Source organism: Rutidosis leptorrhynchoides, chromosome 4 (assembly GCF_046630445.1).
Source record: "Rutidosis leptorrhynchoides isolate AG116_Rl617_1_P2 chromosome 4, CSIRO_AGI_Rlap_v1, whole genome shotgun sequence".
Taxonomy (NCBI): domain Eukaryota; kingdom Viridiplantae; phylum Streptophyta; class Magnoliopsida; order Asterales; family Asteraceae; genus Rutidosis; species Rutidosis leptorrhynchoides.
The window spans coordinates 584,382,241-584,396,890 of NC_092336.1; positions in this window are offsets into that span (position 1 = coordinate 584,382,241).

Here is a 14,650-nt window from a genome sequence, read left to right on the forward strand (position 1 = left end):
GACTTATCACTCTGATTTGCAAATGATCGAGGATATTCACAGCTTTTTCGCTCTCCTAGAAAGAGATAATTTCGAAAGTACACCAGACAGGCTAGTGATTTACGTAACAATTGATCACCATGCTGATCTGATTATCAAAGAGTTACAAGACGCAGTTACAGAGGAAGTAAGGCGCAACAATCTGTTCTCTCATCTTGAACCAGATCGCGTCAACATTGCCACCTATGTTACGAAATAGATATCACGTATCTTACACGAATCCACAGATCCAAGTTTCACATTTAAAGCTGGATGTCGGGAGATATACTCATAGACGGTGACGTTGATGCTTGGGTCAGGATTGTTGTTCATTTCTTTTCGGCATCGTCTTTTAACAAATCTGTGCAAAGCTACAGACTCTTACTGTGGAGATCGCCATTCCGAAGATTTGGAGATTATAAAGATACAGTTTCTAACATTGTTTGAAGACCTCCGAAATGAGCATCTCATCAGAGAGATAATCACCACCAGTACTGCTTCTATGATTCACATCCATGGATCAACCAGCAGAGCCGTGGATCATATTCTCGTCGGACTCCAAGATTTATCACGAGCCAAAACTGCGTACTACTTATCTTTCAGAAGATCTTCAAGAGAAGTACCGGATCTTCTACCACTGTTGGTCCGACACTTTCTCAGGATTTACCCACCAAGACTCACATTCAACTCGAGAAGACCAAGATTACAACCATCTGCGAGGAATGTTTGCTTTCTAAGGCATCATTACGGTCGAGCCAACGACCTTAAACAAAAGCGCTTCTCGGGAGGCAACCCGTGTAATAAAGTAGAGTAGAAGAATAAAGGATGACAAACGATTGATAAAAGACGCAAGGATTGAAAGCCAGCCAGTATCATCACAAGCAACATCTGCTAGAGGTACTTCTATCTTCCCAATACTAGCTCAAAATGTAAACTATGCCACATCCTAGGTTATCATTAAGTGTGGGACCCCAACCCACTTAAACACTGGACAAATACTCCCAAATCTTCAACTAAAACTCCTAAGTGTTGGATACACTAGGAACATTGAGGATAATGTTCATCTAAGTATAGGATGTTGGTATAATCTTTTTATGCTGTATTAAAATAACCCATTACAAAGATTCCAAGTTCTTAAGCCAAATTTCAAAAATTTTAACAAGAAAATGCTTTTTCGAAAAAGTATTTTTGAAAACCCAAAACGTTTGTAAATAAAAGTAAGGCTTAAGAAGGGTGGAAATCTTGTTAGGTTGAACCAAATCGCTAATAGAGCATTTCATGACTAAGGCATTATCGACCTAAATTGATTATGGTGAGGCACCCCAAATAAGACAAGCATTCATCTTTAATGCTTCACTATTTTTCGTTGAGAGTGCCGATGTCTGTGCTCAGAATCATAACTTGCTTTAGATCTACATTTCCAAAGCAGCGAAACGTGATTCAGTTATAATCAGAAGAGCTAGCCATTTGTCAGAAAAATAAGCCTTTCGCACCTCCACTACTTCTATTCCACATTCACATCATTTTTGCTATTACTCGAAAAATCCAAAAAATGAGATTCCTTCCGAAAACCCGATATTATAAACCTCTCAAGTATCATGGCAAAGGTCTTGAAAAAAATTTACCGACAAAAAGTTTCTCGAGATAAAATCTGTGAAAAAAAATCCAAGTTCTGAAAAAGGGAGGAGAACTTATAAAGAGAAACGCCGAAGAAGAACTTGACAGAAAATGATTATCAAAAGTTCAAAAGTGCTTCTCAAACATTTCAACACTTCTATCTATCCGAATAAAAGTCTGCATAAAGACTACATTACCCTTTTTCTCACCCCTCAAAAACAACTTCACTACCACTCCAAAATTCCTTTCCATCATTGACAAATGACCAAGAAGCTAAGATTACGACCGTTCTCACAATAGTACCAAGGATTTAAGTCTTTATCAAGCCTATAACGATGGGTGCAGCATGACTGGCTATGAGTGAATTCATTTCTTATATCTATAGAGAACCCTAAACACTTGTGTGATTTAAGTGACTCGTGAAAGCTAACCTATGTCATGTAACCTCCTCGCATGCTTGCAGAGATAGTTTCAATCATAACATAGATGACTCACCTTATCTTTCGTTCTTATAATAAAAAGCAAACTGCTTAGGCTATTAAAAAAGAAACTCCAAAAAAATTTCTTAAGGTAAAATGAGAGTTTGCTTGAGGACAACCAAAGTCTAAGTGTGGGATATTTGATATCGGCTAAAAATTCATGTTTTCTCCCCGGTATTAAAGGCCAAAAACAAGAAAGATTTGAACTTTATCGGTAAAATACCTACTTCATCAGTTAGAATTGAAGAACAAGTAATTACGAAGATGGTGCAAAAAGAATCAAGAGAATCAGAGCTAAAACGAAGATTCTAGAGCGAAAACGGTGAAAGACAAGAAATTAAGTTGCGATCCAGGGAACTAGGAAAGCCAAACGGCCTGCCTGGCTCAAAAATAGCCTGCCAAACAGCCAGACAAACGGCCCCTGCAAACGGCTTGCCCTAGCAAACGGCCCTGCAAACGGCTGCCAGCCGTTTGCAGGCAAAATCCTAGCTTATTTAAAGGGTCTTTGTCATTCATTCCAACACACACTTCAATTCACTTCTTTCTCTCTCTTGTACAATATTAGTCATACTTTCAAGGTCTTCGACTCCGTGCGGGAAACCTAGTACCTGGAGAAGAACGCCAAAGATTGTATTAGGAGTGGTCTGGAGTTTGAAGTTGTCACTTTTGTATTCGGAACTCGTTTAACTACTGGTACTTTTATCCTTTATCTTTATATAATGTCTTCTATCATTATGTTCTATTATATTGTTGCCATGAATAGCGAGTAGTTATCTTTAGTGTATGCTATGATGTAAGCAGTTATAATGCCAAAATAATGTTATGGTTTGTGTATGTTGTCAAAATGCTTTCCGATTATGCTTTAAGCTCAATCGCTTTTCCAACTAATAGAACGTAGTTATTGGCTCTGTTATTGGGAATTCGTGAACCCCAATTCAGAGTACACTATCTGTGTCACTCCTTGGTAAGAGAATTCTTTCGGATACAACGTAAGATCGACTGAGGCATACCGGTTGTAGAAAGTCTATCGAGATTTGAATTCCGACTGAGGACTCTTTTGTAGTGAAACACTTGACTAGACCCTTAGTACATTGTCGGTCCTAGACCATGCTAGTGTAGTCACCAAGCATATAAACTTCGTACGTGCATGCTGAAGCACAACGATTGTTGTAAGTTGTACCTCTGCTAAGTAAGGCCATGGAACCAGGTCAGTGTTGATTAGTACACTGCACCCTAATGTGGTCTCAAGCATTGCACCCCGCTTGAGGGATTCTTAGTTAATTAAGGAACTATTTGTTTAGACACATAAAGGATTGGACTGTTAGGATAACCGAACGTGTTCATGGAAGTCAACTTGACTTGGCCATGGTGTTCTTTATGGTTAAACTCTTTTTAAGGGCCTAACTATCTTTTAAAAAACCAATCATTAACGAAAGCATTAAAACACATCACATCTCTCGGATATGGTAAATCATGTATTCTATTATGCTTAAGAAAGTTTAGACCTTTGTGGAATGTTAATACGTCACCCAACCGAGTCGCTCAATTGGATGAACCGTCTGAATGTGTATGCCTGTAGTCAGACTGCACGGGCGTCGAGGGTAAGGGACGTTGCTGTCTATTCAGAATCTTTAAGCCTATCGCATTACCCAGTGACATGTCTTACGACAGGGGCGTTTAGGACCAGTGTAATGAATACAAGGCCTCTGCCTATTCATGAGCCAGCATTCCATAATCTCGGCAGAATAACTGATGAAATCATAGTATGCACTTACTTTAACCTTATCTGAATTACAAATTTTATCGCATTTACTTTATCTGTCTTATAAATTAGAAAATCCCAAAATTAAGTAACCACTACTCATTCATAACTATCCTAGGCTTTAATATAGGTTCGATTCTACTGATATCTCAAAAATACGACTCTAGGTCATACTTCCCTTACTCATACTAAGGAGTAGTACGATTTAGGCCCCGTTAAATATAAATTTAAAACAGTACCCCCCCCCCCTCTAGGTGGTTGATTCTGACGTATTGTGACCTAACGACACCGCACAAATAAAACCGTCTGTTTCGACCATATCAGTCTTCGACTCAGTGCGGGAAACCTAGTACCCGGATAAAAACGCCGAAGATTGTATTAGGAGCGGTCTGGAGTTTGAAGTTGTCACTTTTGTATTCGAAACTCGTTTAATCTACTGGTACTTCTATCCCTTGTCTTTGTATAATGTCTTCTATCATTATGTTTTGTGATATTGTTGCCATGATTAGCGAGTAGTTATCTTTAGTGTATGCTATGATGTAAGCAGTTATAATGCCGAAATAATGTTATCGTTTGTGTATGTTGTTGAAATGCTTTCCGATTATGCTTTGAACTCAATCGCTTTTCCAACTAATAGAACGTAGTTATTGGCTCTGTTATTGGGAAGTCGCGAACCCCGATTCAGAGTACACTATCTGTGTCACCCCATGGTAAGAGAAGTCTATCGGATACAATGTAAGATCGACTAAGGCACACCGGTTGTAGTAAGTCTATCAAGCTTTGGATTCCGACTGAGGACTCTTTCGTAGTGAAACATCTGACTAGACCCTTAGTACATTGTCAGTCCCAGACCATGCTAGTGTAGTCACTAAGCATATAAACTTCGTACGTGCATGCTGAAGCACAACGGTTGTTGTAAGCTGTACATCTGCTAAGTAAGGCCATGGAACATGGCCAGTGCTGATTAGTACACTGCACCATAATGCGGTATCAATCATTGCACCCGCTTGAGGGATTCTTAGTTAATTAAGGAACTGTTTGTTTAAACACATAAAGGATTGGACCATTAGGATAACCGAACGTGTTCATGGAAGTCAACCTGACTTGGCCATGGTGTTCTCTATGGTTGAACTCTTTTTAAGGGCCTAACTATCTTTTAAAACCAATCATTAAAGAAAGCATTGAAACACATCACGTCTCTCGGATATGGTAAACCATGTATTCTGTTATGCTTAAGAAAGTTTAGACCTTTGTGGAATGTTTATACGTCACCCAACCGAGTTGCTCAATTGGATGAGCCGTCTAAACGTGTATGCTTGTAGTCAGACTGCACGGGCATCGGGGGTAAAGGACGTTACTGTCTATTCAGAATCTTCAAGCCTATCGCATTACCCAGTGACATGTCTTACTATAGGGGCGTTTAGGACCAGTATAATGAATACAAGGCCTCTGCCTATTCATCAGTCAGCATTCCATAATCTCGGCAGAATAACTGATGAAATCATAGTATGCACTTGTTTTAACTTTATCTGAATTACTAATTTTATCGCATTTACTTTATCTGTCTTATAAACTAGAAAATCTAAAAAATTAGTAACCACTACTCCTTCATAACTATCTTAAGCTTTGATATAGGTTCGATTCTACTGATATCTTAAAAATATGACTCTAGGTCATACTTCCCTTACTCATAATAAGGAGTAGTAAGATTTAGGCCCCGTTAAATATAAATTTAAAATAGTACCCCCACCCCCCTTTGCGGTTGATTCTAGCGTGTTGTGACCTAACGACACCGCACAAATAAAACCGTCCGTTTCAGCCATATCAAGAGGGAAGCTAGTTTTTGGCGCCACTGCCTGGGAACTGGTATCAGACAATACTGCACTCTATCAAACTTATTCATAAGCATTTAGTGGTGTCTAAGAAAGATAATTATACACGAACTTGGTTGCTGAATTTTCAGAACAGTCTCCAATTATATTGGGACCAAAAGGATCCTGCCTCTCCGTTGTCGGCCTGGCCACTTGGTTTGTTGAATAGTTCGTGCAAAGATTTGTTATCGAAATTCCAGGGAATCAGTAGCCAGAACCAAAAACATATTCAACCTTAGGATAGTTAGCTTATCTTAGACTAAATTAGATTACTTTTGACTACCTTAGATTAAGATTACCTTAGATTACATTAGAATTACCTTAGATTACCTTAAAAATTTAGTTTATCTGCTTAAAATTAAAAACAAAAAGGCATACCCAGTGTATGAACCAAATTCGATCTAGACCAGGGCCGTTATTATTCGTACCTGATCCAGATACAATAATCTCTAAAGCACACAAGGAAGCACGAATCAGAAATCAAATGGCGTTACGCGTTACTTTAGCAGAAAATACCAAACCCTCGATTAAAGGTCGAGGAGGACCAATCAGATTTCCAGAGATTCAAGGACACTCTTTCGAGTTAAAACATCATATCATCCAGCTCATCCAAAATAGCAGTCAGTTTCCTACCAAATGATGATCCTATTCTCACCTTGATAAATTCATATCTCTTTTGAACTCCTACAAACAGCCAGGGATAGGACAAGATATAGTCCGGCTATACTTGTTTCCCTATTCTCTCACTCATCATGCTCAAACATGGTTCGAAGGACTGGAAAAAGATTCCATCACGTCATGGATGGAGATGGCTACTAAATTCCTAACCAAATATTTCCCTCCTTCCAAACAAACCAAACTAAAGAATGACATCATTAACTTCAAACAAAGTTATGATGAATCTCTTTATACTGCATGGGAGCAATTCAAAACCCTGTTGAAGAAATGCCCTAATCACCAGCTAGAACGGTCAGCTCAAATCTGTACTTTCTACAATGGTCTTACGGTAAATCATAGGACGACGATCGATGCAGCAGCTCAAGGAAATCTGATGAACCAAACCGCAGACGAAGCATAGGAATTTCTCGAGAATATGACAATGCATCACCATGACTGGAATAGTGGTGAAACAACTTCATCATCTGCCTCAATCTCTGCACTTAACAATCAAACGGAGGCCATCAAATCCCTCATGGATAAGATGGAATCTCTCACTAAACAACTTGGAGAATTAAAGACGCAGCCGCAGCAGGTCAACCACGCTCAGGCTTGTGTTAATTGTACCAACCCACAACCCACTGAAGAACATCAAGTTGAGTACGAAAACCCTAACGATTCAGTCTGTTACGTTCAATACCCAGCTCGTCCACCAAATCCCAGATTCAATCAACATCCTAGGGTTAATCAATTTCAACGAAGCAACCAACCTTTTCGTTATCGCTACCCACCTTACCCATCCCAAAAATCTCAAGTGTCCAATGATCAACCACTTCCACTCACTGGTCCACCAGTCGAGGAAAATTCCCCTACCACCCAGATTACAAAAGCAACTAACCCCACTCTTGGAGCTGATGATCAGTTGACTCAGTTCATTCAAGGACAACAACAGCTAAATCAGAGAACTGTAGCCAGACAAGATCAGACAGAGATACTAATGAGAAATCAATTGGCTCTGCTCAAAAGTCTGGAGACGCAGCTCGGACAGTTATCACAACGCCTTGAAAACCGACCACAGGGAAGGTTACCTAGTAATACTATCCAAAATCCCCACATAGAGGAAGCTAAGCAAATGGATTCCGTAATTCCAGAGGAAGAACCACGGAGAAGGTCAACTAGGCTCAAGATGTCACGACCTGAAAAATTTCGACTAATTTTGAACCAAACTCTCGATACGATTTAATATTTTTGACATGATAAGTAAAGTCCGTTATGTTGAGTTTCAAAAATTTTGAACTGTTTCATATTCAATTGACCTTCGACCATTCCCGACGATTCACGAACAACTTTTTATAAATAGATACATATATATTTAATATATATATATATATATATATATATAATAATTTGAAATATTATTTGAAATAATATATGATTAAATTGTTGGAAATAAATATGTAAAATAATATGCGATGTATATATATATATATATATATATATATATATTACTTGTAAATATATATAAAATTATATTAAATTTATTTGTTTAAAAATATATAATATATTTATGTAGTAAAAATTGCTATTAAAATTATTTATATATATATATATATATAGAGAGAGAGAGAGAGAGTAGATTAAATATAAATGATTTCGAGCTTAATTTGTCAAAGTTTGTATTACTCGGTTAACCTTTCGTTAGCATTCATATAGATTTAACATGAGTTTATGAAGGATTAAAATTAAAGTTGGAGTGTAAATTGAGTACGAAGATTATAGGTTTGATAAAAAAAAATATTGTTACCTTTTTAGTTTAAATTTTAGTACTCCGTACATATTATTTGATACAAAAAATAAATAATTACCGAACCTTTTTGATCAGGTTTCAAACAGTAAATGATGGAAATAATTAAATATATTTAAGCTAAAAGTTTGGGATTTTTAGGAACACTTTTATACGTTAACTGTTTAGCAATGGACACGATATAGCCATCGTGATAAATTGTCAGCACAATCAAACAATTCAATCGGCTGCTTTACTATTCAAAAATTGAATTCATTGGCCTGCACATTTTTATTCTTTATAAGATTATAATATTATAATATATTTATAGATATAATATATATATATATTATGCTGGTGCTTTTGTTGGTTCTGATTGTATTATATAATACATACATAGGCATACAGATTCAATTACTAGCACTAACTCAAAACCCATCATCCTCACTCTTAACCAATCACCATCTTTGATGACTCGGAAATTTCTGACCAAATTTAAACTTAATCTTTGTATGATTAACATTTCTGACACGATAAGCAAAGTCTGTAAAACTGAATCTCAAAATTTTTGAACTACTTTTATATATTTAAATACCCTTCGATTGTTTTCGACGATTCGCGAACAATTATATGTAAATAGATACATATATACTATAACTTGAAAAGGTAACAATGTATTAATTGTTTGATACTGTACATTAAACTTATTGGTTTAAATATCTATTTGAATATATATGATAAGTTGAAATATTTATTATTAAAATTTATTTATAAATAACTTCCAATGTGTATTTAAAAACTGATTTATGTATATTAAAATGATATATACATATATATAATTTCAAGTTATTTAGTAAACGATAGTAACATTCGTTTATTAATTCGATTGATATTCAGATAAGTTAATTAAAGCATTTAAGATGAACCAGTAAAACACTAATTTGCTACAGTATTTTCAAATTGCTACAGTACCCAAAATGCTACAGTGTTTTCGAAAATCACTATTTACTACAGTGAAATTGACTTTGCTACAGTAACTTTGCTACAGTAAACACTATTTTAAAATGTATTTTAACAAATAGCGAGATGATGATTTATAGAAGTAAATGACCAAAACACTCAAATGTATAAGTTATATTTTGAGTGATATAATTTAGGGATAATTTAAGGCTATATTTTGACTAAGGTACGTGTCCCAAAATGTAATGTACAAGTTTTATCAGCGTACGAAGGGACATTCGAAAAATCGGAACCGTAACATAAGTCGAGTGACGACATACGACTTATCGAAACAAAAATTACAAATCAACTATGCACGAGAATAAAATATAATATATAATTAATTAATTTCAATTATATATTATATATATTATAAAAATATGTCGACGAGCTAGTTGCCAAAACATTGTGAGCTGGAAAAGTTTCCCATGCGATCGCATGGGAATTACACTGCCCAGCCATGCGATCGCATGGCAGTGGAAATCAGGCCAGGTCTATAAAGCTCGCAGTTTTGTTCGAATTTATTTATTTTTTTCTTCTCAAATCTCTCTGTCTCTCAATTATATTATTATTATTATTATTATTATTATTATTATTATTATTATTATTATTATTATTAAGATTAATATTAATATTATTATTAATCTTAATATTATTAGTAGTAATATTATTAATTAGTATTATACATAAAATACTACGACGAGGTCATGAGCATGTCACTTTCAAAATGGGTTTTTGAGCGGGATAGAGTTAAGAAAACTATGGGTTATAGCTATGGAGGTTATGAGTAATGTTCATGAGTATTGTTTGCAAATCAAACCTAGTGTTTATCATCTCTGTTGCGTCTACGTACTTTCCTGCAATATTGAATCACAATATTGATACGTTGAGATCTATGGTTATTTGGTAATCCGTGTTTCGATCACATTTTGGTGAACGACTTTATATGCTGCTAAGGTGAGTTTCATAAGATCCCTTTTACTCTCAACATTTTTGGGCTGAGAATACATGCAAATGCTTTATTAACCGATATACAATATTTATATGCGTGAGTTTCATATGATCCCTTTTACTCAATATATTTTTGGGCTGAGAATACATGCGACTGTTTATAAATACTGAAAATACTAGATTTATATGCGTGAGTTTCATTTGCTCCCTTTTTAAATGCTTTTGCAATATATATTTTTGGGCTGAGAATACATGCACTTTATTTTAAACAATGGACACAAGTACATACTAAATTCTATACTGAGTTTGAACCGAAAATCCCTTAGCTTTGGTAACTAGTAACTGCCGGTTATAAGAACTGGTGGGCGCGAGTAGTAGTATATGGATCCATAGGGCTTGATATCCCCGTCCGAGCTAGAGCACTAGCCTTTTAACGGACGTATGCTATTTGAGAAGCGTACGCGTTAGTTTGCGTGTATTATTAAGATGATTATACAAAGGGTACAAATTATATATACGTTAAGTTTAGTTACCAGGGTGCTCAATTTCGTAGAATATTTTGATAAACGTTTCTGGATGAAACAACTGAAATCTTGTGATCCACTTTTATATACAGATTATGCGAAACACTAAAACTATGAACTCACCAACCTTTGTGTTGACACTTGTTAGCATGTTTATTCTCAGGTTCCTAGAAGTCTTCCGCTGTTTGCTTTGATGTTAGACAAGCTATGTGCATGGAGTCTTACATGACATATTTTTCAAGAAAACGTTGCATTCACCAAATCATCACCATGTATCTTATTTTGACTGCATTGTCAACGGAAGTACTGTTGTAAACTATTATTTATGGTGATTGTCTATATGTAGAAATCATCAGATGTCGAAAACCTTTAATTTAAATATTCATTTATGGTTTGCCTTTTCAAAAGAATGCAATGTTTACAAAACGTATCATATAGAGGTCAAATACCTCACAATGAAATCAATGAATGACGTGTTCGTCCATATGGATTTGGAGCGATCGTCACACCATCTTCATCAACAAGAACTTAACATGATCGATCATTTACAACCATTTTCGTTTCCTGCTTCAATCCTTGTTCTAAACGTTGTTCAAACTACCATGACCTTCGAATACTATCAAAACCCATTTCATCTTTCTGTTTTCGATTCGAACAACAAAACCCACCAACACTCATACTATCTCTATACCTATCTCTGTTTCATTTCAGCTACAACCAAAACATAAACCCTCTTGCTCTCTCATTCTCCCTCTCTTCCTTGTAAACTACTCTCGTGAAATCACCATCCTCCACCACCTTGAACCATCACTACTTCTTCACCATCTTCGTACCACCACCGAACACCCATCAACCACCATGAACCAAAGAACCACCATCGTTATTATTATTATTATTATTTTTATTCTTTCTGCAGCCCGCAATCGAGACTCAAACCCCCTTATGGTGCCACTGTTTTAATTACTGCAGTCATTGCATCCAAGAACCACCTAAACCGCCACCTTGAGCTGCGGTTGTGCTCCTATTCTGTTACACTACTGTTGCTACTAGCGTGTTTCTATATTTTTTTTTCTTCAACTTCTGTTCCAGCGTCTAGTCCTTCTGTTTTCTGTTAGAAAATGTCACAAATCCCTAATATGTTTATGCAAGATGATAATGAATAATGAATACATAAATTGATGATGATGTATGGGTTATAATATTGAGGATGATAACGTGATTACAAAGTGATGATGACAAGCGTAGACGATAAGATTTTGGATGATGATGAATAGTTCTGGGTTTTGGTTTTTGAAGAAGAAAAAGAAACAGACATAAACGGTTTATATAGTTTTAGGCTTTGAGTAAATTAGAAAAGCACGGTCAGCGAGATGGTTAAGGGTGTGGGTGTTGAACGAGTGGTCTTGTGTTCGAATCTTGACTACTGTGGTTATTTTTTTCTTTTTCAACTAATAACTACACCAGTTGGGCCAATGGATTGAAATTATAGTCTCTTGGCCTGTTAAGACTAGATTAAAATATTGGGCTTCTAGTTAGTCATGTTGGGCCAAGCTTTATTGGACTAAAAATAGAATAAACAGGAGCCATGGTTAAGGGGTGTTATGGGTGAGCAAGGTCTCGGGTTCGAGCCCTGTCAAAGGCTGTTATTTTCTTTTTAGAGCTTTTTCATGTGAGGTAGTATTATTATTACTCTTATTATTATTATTACAACTATATTATTATTATTATCAATATTACTATTAATATTATTATTATTATTACAATAAAGTTAGTTATATAAAATATACTTAATTAAACTATATTTTATAAATTATTTATTTAAAGTATATAAAATAAATATATTTAAGTTAATAATGAAACACATGAATTACTGAAATAACAGTTATATTAATAATAATACATAAATTATTTGACTTCAATTATATGTGTTAATATATACATAAATGATATATGTTCGTGAATCCGAGGCCAACCCTGCATTGTTCAGTTTCGTCGTATGCATATTTTTACTACAAAATATCGTATTGTGAGTTCATTTGATTCCCTTTTACTCTTTACATTTTTGGGACTGAGAATACATGCGCTATTTTTATAACTATTTATTTAAATGCTTCTGAAATATATTTTGAACTGAGAATACATGAAATGCTTTTATAAATGTTTGACCCGATATAACACAAGCAAAACATTCCTCGAATGAATTATTATGCAGACAGAAGTTCTGTGGATTATGATTGAATTAGTTGGACGTTATAATTGCCACTAATTGTTGTGAATATTTCCCCTTGATTATTATTGCTTGGTAACCTAAGAATTAGAAAACGGGTATGGCCCTAATTCACGCGAATCCTAAAGGTAGCTATCGGGTTTAACACCCCCACCCAGAATGTTCACTTGACGGAAGAGCTAGTGGGCGTGGTGCTTAGTACTTCGAAGTTTATATATTATACAGACGAGATGTTCTGTTTTGGGGATATTATTGATGCGCATTATATGTTAAGGTCGGTTACCAAGCCAAGCAATGAAAGCAAAGTGATTGTTATATATCGAGAGAATGATTTTTTTATACACAGATTATGTGTATGTTATTTTGTACACGAGATATGTGTACGGTTACTAAGATTTATGAAAAATGGTTTCGTACACGAGAAAGGTGTACTGTATTTAAAAGATATCGCATGTACATTACAGGTGGGTATAGGATTCGGGCCCATTTGTACCATGCAGCATTTAAATCTTGTGGTCTATCAAAATGATGAATTTTATTGTTTATGATAAACCTATGAACTCACCAACCTTTTGGTTGACACTTTTAAACATGTTTATTCTCAGGTATGAAAGAAATCTTTCGCTGTGCATTTGCTCATTTTAAAGATATTACATGGAGTCGTTCATGGCATACTTAGGACAGTACCTCGCAATGGGACCAAATGTTGATGACTTCGTCCAGGTGGATTAGGACGGGCTATCACAGTTGGTATCAGAGCGGTGGTCTTAGCGAACCAGGTCTTGCATTAGTGTGTCTAACTCATAGTTGATTAGATGCATTAGTGAGTCTGGACTTCGACCGTGTATGCATGTCAAAAGTTTTGCTTATCATTTCGCGTCGAAAATTACCTGATTATCATATTAAGTCTGACACATCCTACTGCATTAATTGCATGAATAGTGTATAGACAAAATTCATATCTTAGCGAATCTATTACTGTAAACTTTGCCTGACATATTCCGTAAATTCCTCTGTAATCTACGAAATCTTTTGTCCTATATATATATATATATATATATATATATATATATATATATATATATATATATATATATATATATATATATATATATATATATATATATATGTAATTAGAATACCATCCGATAGCCGAAAATCATTTCATATTAAAAAATCCTTTATTCAATCGTATGAAATAGAACTCGCAACTAGTTCAAATTCCTTAGATTCCGACAACCATTCCGATATGAACTTCCACTAGAGCTCCGAAAGCAGTGTGACTGGAATGGATCAACCAATTATTCATAACCTATTCTGGATGAATTGGGGATGGGTTCGTAGCCTACTTAATCATTAGAGACAAGAAGAAGGTGATCCTTTTCATCAATCAAATTCACCTCTTGGCGAAGAACCTGAAGCACTTACCGGCGAACCTGTTCGTAATACCATTTTCTCTCTCATTTCCAGAGTATCTCGTCATGATTATATACTATCTCAAATTTTAGATCTTATTCACCCGCTCGTCCGAACCGCCAATCATTCCAGAGTAATAGAAGAAGTCAACGAGCTTCGCGCTCGAGTAGTGACTTTGGAAAATGTGATGCACAACTTGCAGGCATCACAGACAGCACCATCCGTACCAGCAGCACCACCAGCATCAGCACCAATACCATCAACAACCACATCCGCAACGCAAACCTCAACTTCACAATCTGTCCCACGAGCATCAACATCGTACGCACCATAGATACCAAGGAGT